The sequence below is a fragment of the Augochlora pura genome, chromosome 1 (assembly GCF_028453695.1).
Source record: "Augochlora pura isolate Apur16 chromosome 1, APUR_v2.2.1, whole genome shotgun sequence".
NCBI lineage: Eukaryota > Metazoa > Arthropoda > Insecta > Hymenoptera > Halictidae > Augochlora > Augochlora pura.
The window spans coordinates 11,798,967-11,814,129 of NC_135772.1; positions in this window are offsets into that span (position 1 = coordinate 11,798,967).

A 15,163-nucleotide genomic window follows, 5' to 3' on the forward strand; every position below is an offset into this window, starting at 1 on the left:
GTCCGGAAGCTTCGATCTTATTGCACTCTGAATCATCGTGAAATCAATCGTCAAATCTGTGGATTCTCGACTGGTCACCGAACAGTCTTTCTCCTTGCTCTACCAGTCGGAAACGAGGAAAATATACCATAATTATGAGAAATTTATCGCGTGCAGCAATTGATCTATTGGTCGAAACAAACGAGGATCTTCAATGATTCTAATAAATCGGTCCAATGAATGTCAAATCATCAAAGAGAAGGGAAACTTGTTTCTTAAATTCATTCTGCGCTTTTACAGACACCTTTTTACCAACGAAATAAAATATAACTTTTAAGCAAAAATGCTGTCATGCGACTGGTAAGAAATTTAATATTTCACGTAACGCGACATAACATATGCGTAACATGTTTTACAATTCCAAGATGTTTGGGTATCGCCTGCACGACTTTGTCCAACGACTTTACATGTCTGCGTTGCTTGTAAAAAGAATAAAACATTTATTTTTGTATTAATATTACTGCTTTTGACAGGCACTTACCAGGTTTACGATTATTATTTCTACAGCATTTAAGATTTTAGTATCTCTGTAAAAGGTGACGAAAGGATAGTAAAACATCTGGGGAGATATGGTACAACGAAATACGTGCAACATTAAAGTGGTATAAAAGGAAGGAAAGTACTTAAGCGTTCTTCAAACAATGAAACACCTTCTTAGATGACACTTCGTTCAACTTGTCTATAATGTAGTACGATATTATACAAAGTATTATATGCTGCCATTAGAATTTCTATTTTCTTTTTACCAATAAAGAGTCACATTTCTCTTCGAGGTAATTTAATAATTTCATTGCTATTGTAATTCGTCAACAATATCATTCTTGCCATAAATCATATCGGTTTGTACAAGAAATTTGAGTGAGATGCTACGGCTTACGACTAGGTTTATTTCGTAAAGGAGCAGTTGTTACAACGTTTACTCGTGACAAGGAAGTAAACGACGCCATCCGTGAGACAATATGATATTCAATCATTCTCAGGTAACGCAGATGTAATATAGTCAAGATATCGTGGCGGGCAGACGCAAGGAAATTGATCTTGCCGCTTACGAGCGCGGACAGTATCAATTAATAATACTCTGCGGTGCGTTTGGAAGTAACGTTACACGCCGGATAATGGTAATGTTCTAGGGTGGAAGTTCCGTCGGGCACAACCCGAATGAACAACATGTTCACGCTTGAACACAGCCTTTTACGAAAACTATGCGTCCGACTTCTATGTCGGATGGTAGGTGAACTATTTTAGAGGCCGGCCGTGTCGACAAGTTTCGATCGGTTTCGGTCTCAAAGGACCTAACTTTGGTATCGTTCAATTACCCATCGAGTTGCGCTAATTAATGCCCGCGATCGGCTTTCCCCGTTAATGGCTCGTAAAACTTTCCCCTCCCTCGAAGTGACATTCCGCTCGTCAAAGTCAGACGTCGCACCGGTTCGACGCGTATTTCGAGCTGCGACACATGCGGCCGTACTTTACAAGCGAGAAATAGCGTGTTCCAACGTTGCTACTTATTGGATTGCGCCACGGGATAATTAATATTCGACCGACGACTTTGTCCGCGCGAATTTATTTAAATGGGATCCCATTACTCTTCGCTTACCGTTCAATTACCGGGATTTCAAATTGTTTTCGAATCCCTCGAACAGAACGTAAGTTCGAGTTAACTGTTTTCAAAAGTTAAAATTAGTAAAAATTCACCGTTTGAGATATAATTCGTACTTTGGTCTTCACGGCCTTTGTTTAATTATTTTATTTCATTACTGACATAAATTACTTGCAGTGTAGAACAAATTTTAACTTATCTGTTACATTTTGATAGCTAGTAGATAGTTTTTTAAAATTCGAACCACGTTTTTCACCTTTAACTTTAGTTTTAAGAAATTTAATTTCTAAAAATTAATAATTTACCCTGACACAACATTCAGCATTCAGTACACTTAAACATGTTTAAACAATATTTAAAATAATGAAGCATTTTGTACGACGTACATTTAATTCAGCTTCAATTCAGATATATCATTTGTTCAGTCGCCTAGCAAAGTCCAGTTTTTCATTTTATCAATTCATTCGGAATGTCCGACAGTTTGAAAGGGCCAATGGCACGGGCTGAATTCCACGAATATTATTTCTGTTATTCCGCGGCGTGTTTGAAACTGGAATGAAATAACATAATTAAAAGGAACACGGTGAAAGAACAGTTACGACCGGCAAATTGTGTCGAATTGTGAAATAATCACCGCTACAGGAGCGTAGAACAACAAACGTGTTCTGGTTTGAAGCACAATACCACATCTTGCTTTCATATTGTTTCTGTAAGCACGACTGGAAACGAAACGGGACGGACGGACGGGCGAGCAGCGTTTCCGATGCGCTAACGCGATCGCCACCTGTTTCCATTAATGCCGAAAATATATCATTCGATTCGGCGTTACGTTATCGCCGGGAGGCAATTCATTAGCGGGTGCTGGTTTTACACGGACCTGTGTCAATTTCGTCGAGAGCGCATACGAAAGCCCCGTGACTAGTCCGGGGGACTCGGAGAATTGCAGCCGTAAATCCAACGGAATCAGTGAATTACGAGAGGAGTGGTTGCGCGTAAGGTGCAGCATATATCTCGCACGATCCTGGAAATTAACGTCGCTGGCTTACTACGGGATTGTGCCGAGACACCGCGCCGCCGTGGATCCGTCTGTCGTTGGTCTCCTGCGACCACTTCCACTGTCTCGTGCCACCCTGTTGCTTGTTGATGATAATTAAACTCATCGTTCGTTGCAGAGCGGCGCAGCATACCTCACGCATACCTACCATCGGTCCTCCGTGTCGTTTCACCGAACGAGAGGCACAATTACTGTTTCTGATGACACGATACTTGTCGGGTCAACCGTCCGCGATAATCATTTCCTCGCCGTACCAATACTTTACAATCGTTGCTCCAACTACCATTTTGATCGTCGATTCAATTAGGGATGTACGTCATTTTTGTATTTCGATAACAAATCGAAACGCGAATCCAAAAATCACTCTAATCTATCATTCTTTGAGTAATTTCAATTTGAAGAAATAAGTCGAATTTCGTATTCTAAGAATACCTTCTGTTTCAATCCATTCCGACCGAATGGATCCAATTTAATCTCTCATGATCTTTACATAATTTATAATACAATATTTATATGAACCTGTCCGGAGATAAGTTGGTTCACATAATTAGACGATTTACTTAGTACAATTTCAGATTCGTATAAAAGGATTCGATTCAGGATAGATTTTAGTTAATAAGGTTATTTAACTTTGAAGTTCCACTTCAATGAATATTAATGTAAGTATAAAAGATATAATATGAACGATTACGATATAGTATGTACGATTATAAAGCCATAAAAATTACATGTTTACACTATAGCAAAAATATCAAAAGATCATCTCCTTCGACATTGGACAGTCGAATTGCATGTCAAGCAACGAGGAGCTCTCTTAACAGCTTTTTGATATTTCCCAACGAACACGTTCAACTTGTCTTTGTATCCAAGTTAACCGGGACAAGTTCAAAGCAACTCAGCCAGCCGATATCCGGGTCGTAAGCGTAACAGTGAACACGCGTTAACGGCGAAACTGAATCAATTGGTTGAGGCATCACCGTATTTAAATAATAGATCTCGCGCCATTGAGTTCCGTCGCGATCACCGTGTCACGCCATCATCGTGTCCGATCGTCGATCTCAGCGGTCGGGACGCAATCGATAACCCGCAAACAGCATTATTTGATCTTTTCCGGCTGCGGTTTCGCGATTCGGCGTCGCTTACACGCGTCTCGTTACATAAACGAGCCTAGTCAACCGCGAGCCTAGAATTTGAGAAGGAAACACTATGTAAGCCTCGGTTGCTCCAGTTTGTGACCAAAACCTCCAACAGGTATTAGCGTCCAATCAGCGCGGATGGTAGATCGCGGCGGGGACCGGTCCCGGTGCCGATCTGGCAACCTCTTCTCGTTATAAAACAGGACCTCGCCGCGTATAACGAGCCTGTTCGCTCGCTGTTACCCTTACGCAAGTCTACCAATAACTAGAAGTCCCGTTGTTCCGATCCTTTGATGCAAGAATGAAAATGTCCCTGAACGAGCTCGTTACATTCTACGAGGCGTGCTTGTATAGCGCGATCGATTTTACGAATTGTATCGTCGATTTTCTGTACGCATTGAATAACGGTTGAAATGTTGCACTTTCGTTATTGCGCCGAAATTGCGTCCCCCAATGCGAAAACGCGTGTACTTGTAATGTTTCGGTACACAGAGGTTTCCGCGGAATAACTTAACGCATTATTAATTTAGTTGGTCGCGGGAATCGGTGTATTAACAGTGATTATCTAATTAGTACCGAAGCTCTCGGTTTACATTATAATCTAATCAATTATGGGAATGTTTAATTGCATTATTTTCAGTCGAGTTATCGGCGGCTGCAACGAGTTAAAGAGACACTGCAATATTGAAACTTCAAGTGATTAATTCTGTTCCATCGTTGATTCTCTTAGTTCCTTTTGTTCATATTTTCCGGTTTGTTGCTTTATAATAGAATTACACTGTGGACTCCGATAATTCGGATAACGTTAAGAAGATTAGACTGATAAAAATCAAATTCACTATTTTCTCCATGTCCGTGCTATCACTGTAAGATAAAGGCTTACGCAAGAATCGATGGTAAACGTGTTCGACGATAAACGAACTTCAAGTGCATAACAGTTCCTTCGCGTATCAGCGTAGTCATTCGGGGAGAGCTAATGCGAAGCAAGTATCGGTTTCTTAATGGGATATCCGACGCGGCGGTGTCCTTTCACTGGCGATAACCAAAGGCCCGTAATAACAATATAACACCGTGTGATAGAACGTCGGATCGATTGCAATTGAACGTTTTACGCTCGTATTATATAAAACCTCGTTACCACTCTGTTTTCCCGGCCGCTATCCGCCTTTATTTTCCGTATAACTCCTGGGTGGCAACGTATACGCGTTCCGTAGGCGGCGCAAAATGTGCGCGTTGTTAAAAAGTTTCTCGGGATCAACGCGTTATATCGCTGCGCATTATCTCGCGAACAGCTGATTTAACCTCGGCGCATTATGAGGGACGCATTGACAGCTTTACGCGATCGTATAAAGCTCGAAACATGCCTAAGCTAGGCTCGGAGCTGTGAACCTTCGAACCAACCTTCCGGGTTAAATGTTCCAGGGAAACTGTCTCAAAGAGGATATTATCGCAATGACAGGGCTAAGTGGATTGAAACCTGCTTCGATAAAGTGATCTCTGTGTCGCTGATCAATGCCAACGTCTCCGCTAATTTGACGAAGATCCGTTCGATCTGATTGCCTTTCAACGTCCGCAACGCGGAGTTTTAATATCGCAGGATGCTTCTTAATTTTTTGTCGCGCGCTGTGAGACGGGAAGTGAACGGTTTAATGATATATAAATGGTAAAAAGCAATTTACTTCAGTCATTTGTAATAAAATGTTTAAGATTGGGATAGCGGAATGGTAAAAACACGATTAATAATTTATCAAACATTAACTACGACTTCTGAATTCTAATGTTTAAGTCCGTTTTACCGTGTCAATAAAACATTAAGTAATGTAAAATAGTAAAATAGTAATAACTTAATATGAAATTGAATAATATAAAATAGTCAGCCAAATAACATTTTAGGATGTTAATTACCCAGATTCAGTAAACACGTGCAACTCTTATAATTAGATAAGCATTTAACTCGTTGCACTCGAGCGGCGACTCTGCGGCGCCATTAAAATTCTTGTAACACGTTCGAAAATTATTTTCATAGATATCTCCAAAGCTTAGATTTAAAAAATTGTTGAAAGTATATGTGTTATATGAGTCACGTGACTTAATTTCATACGCGTAGAATGTATTTTGTTATATAAAATGGAAATACTAAGATCAAGGAAAATTATTTTAGGATTCGCAGTTGAAGTGACTTCGAGTGCAAAGGGTTAATAAGATGGTTAGTGGTGCACTCTTAATTGTTCTAATTGGCAACTCGAAGATTTTCGAATGGTTTATCCGTCTGTAAACTTAAGGAACGCTTAACCGTTACACGCTCCATTTCACCTAGGCCACCAAGTGCAAGCCGTAGGTGTAGGCCCAGCATGCACGCGACCTATATTCCTTTCTTGATCTTCAGTTTTTCGTTATCTTTAATTAGAATTTCAATCGGTTCGTCTACTTCTTGCCTGCATCGGCAACTTTCACGGGCCTATTATCGTTATGTAATTGAAAGTTTATTACTCCAGCGACGCGACGTGGCCAACCAGCGGGAAATCTACAATGTTATCTCGTACTTTCGATACACCGAAGGTCACCGGTCGTGATATACAGGGTGTAAAATTGCGGCATCATAAATTGCGATGTCTTATCAAAAAGAAAACAATCGAGCCGAACAGGTGGATTAAAATGACCGATGCACTTCGTTTATGGTGAAAGCGTTGCACTAATTATTGTGCAATTCTAAAAAGCTAGTTTTAAGCTGATACCATCTGTATACAGAAATTATTTCGATCTCTAATGGACTATCCCACATTCCAGCATTCAAACCGCGATAATACGATCGAAAAAGCGTACGTATAAAAGTTCATTTCACTGAAATTTTATTTCTCGGACAGTAGCATTAATTTTTTTATTCAACGATACGGCGTACCCGAGTACCATTGCATAAATGCATCTTTTAACGTTGCCACTAATAAATCCGAACAGTAACGTGCCTGAGTCGAGCATGATGTTATTTACGGTAAAAACGAATCCATTATCATCTCCGCTCGGATAATCGTACACGTTCCTGACAAAACACTAATTGCCGGATAAATCTCGAGGCGTTTACATCAACAGACATTGTCCCCGCTGTTACCAGAAAACGTTCCGGGATCCGCGGTTTCAAGGGACCATTAACAATCGTTACGGGTATAATCCAGCCGCGAATAAATCCTTCCCGATCGGAGATAGAATCACGCGTCGTCTTTCATTTAACGCCCTGTAGATGCTTTCTACTTTCTACCGGGTTGCCGTAACGATTTGCTCGCGGGGGCGGCGATCTCGCGTGCGAATATGAATTTTCCTGCGCTTATCGCCCGCGTTACGAGAGCTGCGGGACAGCGCATAGGTCGCGGCGCGTACACATAGAGTGCATACATGTATAAAACGGGCTGGCAACGCGCTCGCTTTTGCATTACGCAAGAACCACGCCTAAGTCGGAGAGCTGGTCGGTGCACCGACCGAACGATCACTGTTGCAGCCGTGATCCAGAGCGGTACAGCTGCCCGGACGCAGTAGATCGTTTTCGTCTGGCAACGGTTCGGCAATTGGTCGTACGATTAACACGTCCAGATAGAATGTAACGTGTAATTAATCTTCATTTCGGTCTGAAGGTAAAGAAGGTAAACAAGAAGATATTAGGTTGGTAAGAAAATCGGTTTCCAAGCTATATCTTTAAATCGATATGTCACAAATCGGAATAAGTTTTTTTTAACCAAAATAAGATCCATTTCAATCTACACATTTTTGCCAATAAATTGACAGTTTATTAATTCCAGTAGCGTGAAATTCTGTTGTTCTGGAATTGATAAGAGCATTTGTATAATTTCGATCCTGGTCTTTTTTTTTAATTCAAGAATTTGCATCGTAATTTAAGTTAACTAATGAAAGTCTATAATATTAACATACTGATTTACCAACTACGAGATAACGAATTATTAGAAGTTAAAAGTTAGTATTACTAATTATGTTGCTGTCTAGGTAGTAGTCCACCGTGACTAGGTTATCTCTTAAAGATTCCTTCTTAACAAAAAGGCGTAATAAAAATATTCATTTATTCTTCTTATTTATTTTTATCTATTTTTATAAACTTTAGCATCCAGAATGTATTTTTTTAAAATAAGTTCGATAATCAATGTATCAAGGATCAATATAATTTAGAACGAACATTACTGGTATGTGCAATCACACAACTGTTTATTACCGATACTGAAATTGTCATCGAGTAATTAGAAAATCGATATAGCGGGGACAGTCATAGTACGGTTTATAATTCCGATTGTAGACAAATCGAATTATGAACGATATCAGGAATTTCAAAAGTGCATATTCAAGTGAATTATCCGACACCGTGCAGAACCCCCATCAGATTTATAGTGTGCAATAATTCGGCCTCTGTGTTTGGTACATTACTTCTGGGATCGACTGTACTAATTACGAAATTATATTCACCAGCTAAATACGTTACGCTGTTAAATGCTTGTTAACCAAACTTCATGAATCGCGAATTCGTGTATGAACTAAAGTTATTTTGAAACCGCCGATCGACGATATGATAATGATTCGACGATACCAATATTAAGCGGTAACAACGTGATATTAAACTTTCATTGATATCACGATGATCGCATCTGTAATAATGATGAAATGATGGTGAATAATAGCGAATAATGGCGAAATATATGTGCACATGCAATTTCATAGATGCCAATAGTTTATAGTGCACTTTCTAGCAGAAAATATTTATGCTATATTTTGTTATGCAAATGAAAAAAATTCTTTCGAACTTCTTATATTGTGACAATCATATCGAAGCTACTTGTTATAAAAACAAGTCTGTATTATTATAAATTGACCACTGGAAACTGATAGTAATATTATAACTAAAAATACAGTTATTTTACGATAAATAATTGTATAAAAATAAGAGGATGATACGACTTTAAATAACGGAATTGAAAAATAATTGTATAAAAATTTCTCGTTGCCTGATGTTGAATACATTAATTTCGCATTTGAAATTTCGTTGAATTATAAAATCGATTTGACTATGAATATCTGTAATTATCTATGGGTGGCAGTAGAGCCGATTATGGTGGGGTGAACAATTGTTATACCCTTCATTTATTTTCGGGTATAATTATCTTTATATTTATCGAATAAGACATATTTCATTTTTTCGTTCTGTTTACTTTTTAATATAAAAATTGAATATATCTTGTGCGATAAATGTAAAAATAATTGTGCCCGAATACAACCTAAGGAAGCAGCAACCGGTTCCCGTATCATAATGAATGTTGGAAATCTTGAAAAATAGTTTTGAAGTCGGCGTATGTTTAATACAAAAAATTGCAAGAAGTTCTTATCATTTTACTAGAATTACTTAATAATATTGAAGGCACTATAATAAAAACTAAATCTATAAAATGAAAGTAAATCAACCAATATCTTATCAATGCATTAACTTTTACACGAAATATTATCTTCCAATTATAACTGTGCTACAATTCGTTATAAATATATCAGAATACAAGATTTCCCAGATCTCGAACTTGTAATTCACAATGTTGGTCCACCGGACGGAATGTTGTAGAGCGTCGCGATGAACCAATTACCCGCAGTTTACCTACATGTCCCAAATGACAATCATGCATTAGTCAGACTCGGAAATTTATACATCCAACAACGAGACAATTCCTTGGGCACTAGTCGCGGCGCTATCAGCAGTCCGTATTTAGCGGAGCCCTTGGAAAATTAAACACTATTAGAGCGATCGCATAATTGGACCGCGGCGATGGTAATCGAGGTAAAACCGAGCGATCGGACCTGGAAAAACTGGCCAGATCGGCAGCCGTGGCTGTCGACCGGTCACCGGTCCGCTCCATGTCGACGACCAGCAGCAGTCGATTTCGTAAAGTACGCTGGTGTCCCGATCGAGCGAATTTCGAGTCGCGATTACGACAGATCGGTGACCGCGCCGTTTATCGGAACGGAAGTGACGCGCGCGGAATTCGCGCGCTGCTGAAACGCGATCGGGGTCGCTGGATGTATACGAAAATAAAAGACGGTAGATTTCACTCGCGGCCAGGCGACTTCCTGGCTTTCCCCGCGAAATGTTTACACGCTCGCCGGCCACTGTGAGACGAGCTTCTCGCGCGCGCATAACAAGTACCGTCGGTGTCTCTCGGCGTCGCCGAAGATCAGATCGGCCGGGATGAATCGTTGGCGCGTCGGCGGAGAATCGTACTCACGAATCGATGAATCTGATGCACGTGAACGGGCGGACGCGCAGCGCGTACAGGCGCGACCTTTGCGCGAAAATTTCTCGGACGAGTCGCGCGCGAACAGACCTGTCGCGCGGACCCGCGATTTGCATGTGTACGCGCCGCGTTACGTAAACCGACAGGCGCGTGGCGATCACGAGTGAAATCGGACTAAAATGCTAAAGTGGAAATCAAGGTTCAATAACTCCGTTATTCGCCACCGGTTGCCGAACGATCGTCCGGTGTCGCACGGTTCGCCCAAATCCCGAAAACGTGGCCGAAAAATAAAAGCAGCCCTGTTTTAATCGAAAATTTATGTTTGCAGGATTTCATAGTCGCTGCTTTGGAGTCTGGAGATAAAGTTTCAAAACACGAAATGATGAGCGAATATCACATTTTGAAACATACGATAAAATAATTTAAATAGAAATGTAACATCCGTATGTCATTTATACAAAAGAAAGAAACATTGAGGAAGCTATTAACATGAAAATGTTTGAAAATACTTATGCGTATTTATTCAACTTGTAAGAAATTATCGTAAAAATAAGGGTGTAGTAATTGTATAATTTCGTTCTGTAAATTATTAATTCTTTGAAAAATGTAGACAACAAATCGTGTTGTTGCCATTTCTGTCTTTTTATAACATAATCTAACTTAGTCTTTTATACTGACCTCGACAAATATTTATTGGGTAAAGAATTTATAGCAATTTTATAGTTTATATCGCTTATATTTTTAACAGTTTGACATGTATAGTTTATATTTTAACAAAATAAAATTTTTGAAAATAGAACTTACGCCACCATGATTCTAAACTACTTAATTATAGACGGCGAAAATCGGAGTTCTCCAACAATAATAACTTAACTATGAGACAGCCGATTTTGATACAATTTATAGTATGCATATAGGTCTCCGAAATCAATAAAATACATTTTTTAAATTCCCGTGGTAGGTACATAAAAAAGTCGAAAAATGGAGGTTCATAATTTTTGCATCATCCCTAGCAATAGAATGGATATTTGTATTTGAATGAATACAAGCCACATATGGAGTAACAAAAGATTTGAAATAGCGTTCAAATTATTGATTTCCTCGAGGTTGCAAAACATTGAAAAAAAACACGTCTATTAAAAGTCTATTAAAAAGAAAGAATAAAATATATTGGTCTCTTTAGAATGCACCGTTGCATTTAGCCAAAAGATGAGATGGCATGATACGTCAAATCCTCGACCACCATTTAATTTTAACCTGTCCAATTTTGTTTTATCTTAAACTAGAAAGAATTACCCGTCCCAATTGCGTGGTTTACTCTGCGCGGAGACAAATACATACACAGTAAAAAAAAAAAGAGACAGGATACGGGGAAAAAGAGCACAGAGTGGACCGGGAATATAAAAATGGGACAGTCGCTACAAGGGATTTAAGCAACAGCGGAATTAAATAGTCGGCGGATGAGTTATTACGTCAAGGTTTTAAAAAGTTGTAGAATGAAAGATAAAGCCGCCGCGCAAATGGAATATAAATTATTACATAAACAATTCTACGCGGAATGCCGGGTTACATATATGGATCCCGCAGCCACGGATTGTCTTCTCTTCCATTTCCACTACCTCTTTTTCTATTTCTCCTATTTCCTGTGCCGGGGCCGTTTCTGTTTTATTTCGTTCATGACTCGCCGACTTTATGAAATACGACGAACAGTTTTTTGTGGCTTCGGAAATTTGCTTCGCTCGTCTTACTGGGATTTTGCTGTCATATCCCCGAAGTCGCCGCGTACCGTGTCGATGCTCATTGAACGCGCCGGAAATACTTACGCGGTTGAAATTTACGGTCACGTGAAACGCGTCACCCGCAGTGAGTCCCCCCCCCCCCCCCCCCTCCGATATAGTTCTACTCGATTAATCCACACCCGGTGGAAACGTTAATCAGGTTGCGCAGCAAACATTGTATTGTTAGCTTAATCGAACATGTTGTGAACGCGCGATTTATCAGCGTTGCTAATCAGCAGAAAAGGGCTCTATTCTGCCTCTAAAAGGGTGAGTCATTCCGGCATAATTTGTTCTCGTCGGTAATTACATTGTAAAATATATGACTAATATTAAATTACCCGCAGTTATGAATGATATAAAGAGGAATATGAAATAAATATTCTTGATTATATATGATTTTAATGTTTGTAAATTAGTCTATTAAAAATACGTTTTTAACTCAATAATTGCAGATGGATAATTATATTCATACATTGTTAGAATTGATTCGTTTCGGAATAGATACTAACGTTACAGTATAGGAGTTTTACTGTAATTGTTGTGAATTAAATACTACTTCTAGGAAGATTTTAATTTACAGCTTTTTCGAGAATCATTTTCTAATTTTTCAGTGTACCAAATGATTACTACTGTGGAAAGTCTAAGCTTTAATACGAGGTCTGATTTATTATTCTACATGTATTTTGTACGAAATTACAGCCGCTTAATTATCGATAATTTTTTAGAAATCGATAATTCGGTATTCAACTTTCAAGCTTTGTAAATCTTTATTACACTTCTGTAAATGCTTCATATAATCAACTAATAAACAGATGTAATATTGGCTTCGTAGATAGTTTTTATTCAGCTTACAGATTTATTCAATGCGCTAGAAAAATATTTTATAACAAATTTATGATTGAAGTAATATAATTTTACGTCACAAGAATTTGTCACGATAAATTTTTGCCAATATCATTGTCATATACACGTATAATAATTAAATTAGTACGATATAATATAGAAAATTTTTAATAACAATATCAAATGGTCAGAGCGAAGAGTCATGTAAGAACAGCTCGACACGGAACGTGTTAATGAACGCACGATTCTAGTTACTAACAGAACAAAGGAGGCGGCGCGCGTAATTCTCTAATGCGAAGTCGATTTCGAGTCGATGCCGTTGCGCAATCGTTAGGATAGCAAGCGGGGAGCCGTAACGATCTTCAACGTTGCAGAAATTCACGCAAGGTGTGAAACGTTGCAACTTTGAAGTCCGGTTATTCTGCTAGGCTGTCTGGTCAGGAAGCGTCCGATTGGATTTAGAGATGGCCGATGGATCTGAATGCATCCGTTTGTTTTTTCTGCGACGGTGTTTCGACATTTTCACGGGTTTCGAGCTATTCCGAGAAATTTCTTGCGGCACGTGTAATTGCATTAATAACGCTACAGTGCGTTCCAATTCCAGCCGTGGAAATGTTCGATTCACGGGTTTTTGTTATTCGTCATTCCGAGCAATCATATAAATTCCAGCGGGCGTTTATGCGAAACAATAGCGGAATTGTTGACGTATAGTGATCGATAAAACCGTTCACTTTTCCCCGTCGATTTTCCGTATTCTAATTGTTCGATGGTTGAATGATATTTCGAATAAATCGAACAGGTGAGATGACAATTTTAGATGATTGTTGAAAGCAAAGTAATTTATAGTGCTGCTATTATTTTCACGTTAATATAGTCATATTAAAATGTGACGGTTATAGGAAAGTGATTCGTTATAGGAAAGATTTTACACATGCAAAGGACCAAGTACAATGTGTCCATGAAATTATTCACGCTTAATTTCTGTTAAACTTTGTATATTAGTATTTTCACACTGAATCGACTACAGAAAAGAGAAACCAAATAGAAAGTCGTTTGCACCTTTAATCACCTGAATAGAATGAAACTAACATATTGATATTCTTAAATTCCTTAAATTTCTTAAGTTGTGAACAAGTTGTAACACTTAACTTAACTCAGAAAATTGAACATAGAGTTAAAAATTCAACAAGAGTTGCTATAACTAAATGATTACAATAAATGGATTTTTACTAGCTGTTTCCCTTCACCGTATAGGTTGTCGTTGATCTTGATAATAGAAACGTAATTAGATCATCATAATTGGAGTATATTTGACCAGTTTGTAAAAGCTTATACATAATTCAATGGAATTAATAAATTAGCGGGCTACAAGGCACGCATTGTAAGCCATTGATATATCGTGTACGTAATTTATTCCGAAATAATTAAAGGTATATTAATTACTTACGTTACTGTATGGATACAAAGACACAGTTATGCATCTATTTCTGCGATATGTGAGAAAATAAAGCCGCAGGATCAATGGACGTAACAAAATAAGAAATAGTTTATCAGTGTTACTAATGGAATGATCTCCAACAAATCATGATGTGACAAAATTGCGCAACGTGGACTTAAGAATTTCTGATTTAATTTCGGATTAAAATAATATTGGATTTTAAAATTACGGATTCTATGCATTTATGACAAGAATAAGTGACAAAAATACGTAGCAGTGGAAATGTGAGAATTTCAGAATATTGCTACGTTGTTTTTAAATTATTCTGACTAGTTAAAGGAGGTACACATGCTTATTCAACTCTTGATTAATCTAAATAAATAAATGTAATGCGTCAAGCTAAAATAAATACTGCAGCCAAAGTGCGTCTGATTTTTTAATAGATTTTGTTACAAGCTCAAAAAATAATATATCTATTGACTGTAAATAATAAGAAAAACTTAACATACCTTCTGTTGAACATCACTATTGTTGAACATGCAAATGGCAATATCAAATCAATAATTAAAATTGAATTATCTTCTTCACTCATATATTTTTATTTATTCGTCAGAGACTCTCACACCTTACGCCACATGCTTGTGTTACATTTTTTTTTACATTTGAATCCTTTAAAACGACCAAAGTGATTATGAAAATTAGAATGAGTATAAACAGCCTCCGAACTGTATCAGAGCTGTAGACGACTTCCTTTTTCAAAAACATAATACAGCCTCCCTAACCATTCTAGAATATCCCACTCCCATCTGCTAGCCAAGGAACAAATCCCGATATGCGAAGGCTGCAATACATCAATCACAACCAATCAATAAGATCAATCATCGTCAAAAATATAAACTGGAACTTTTGCTCAAGGAAAACTTTGACTCCGAGAAGATACGTAACCTATATTGACACACCAAGGATAGAAAAATAATAAAAAGATATAAGGCAACACTAGTATGTT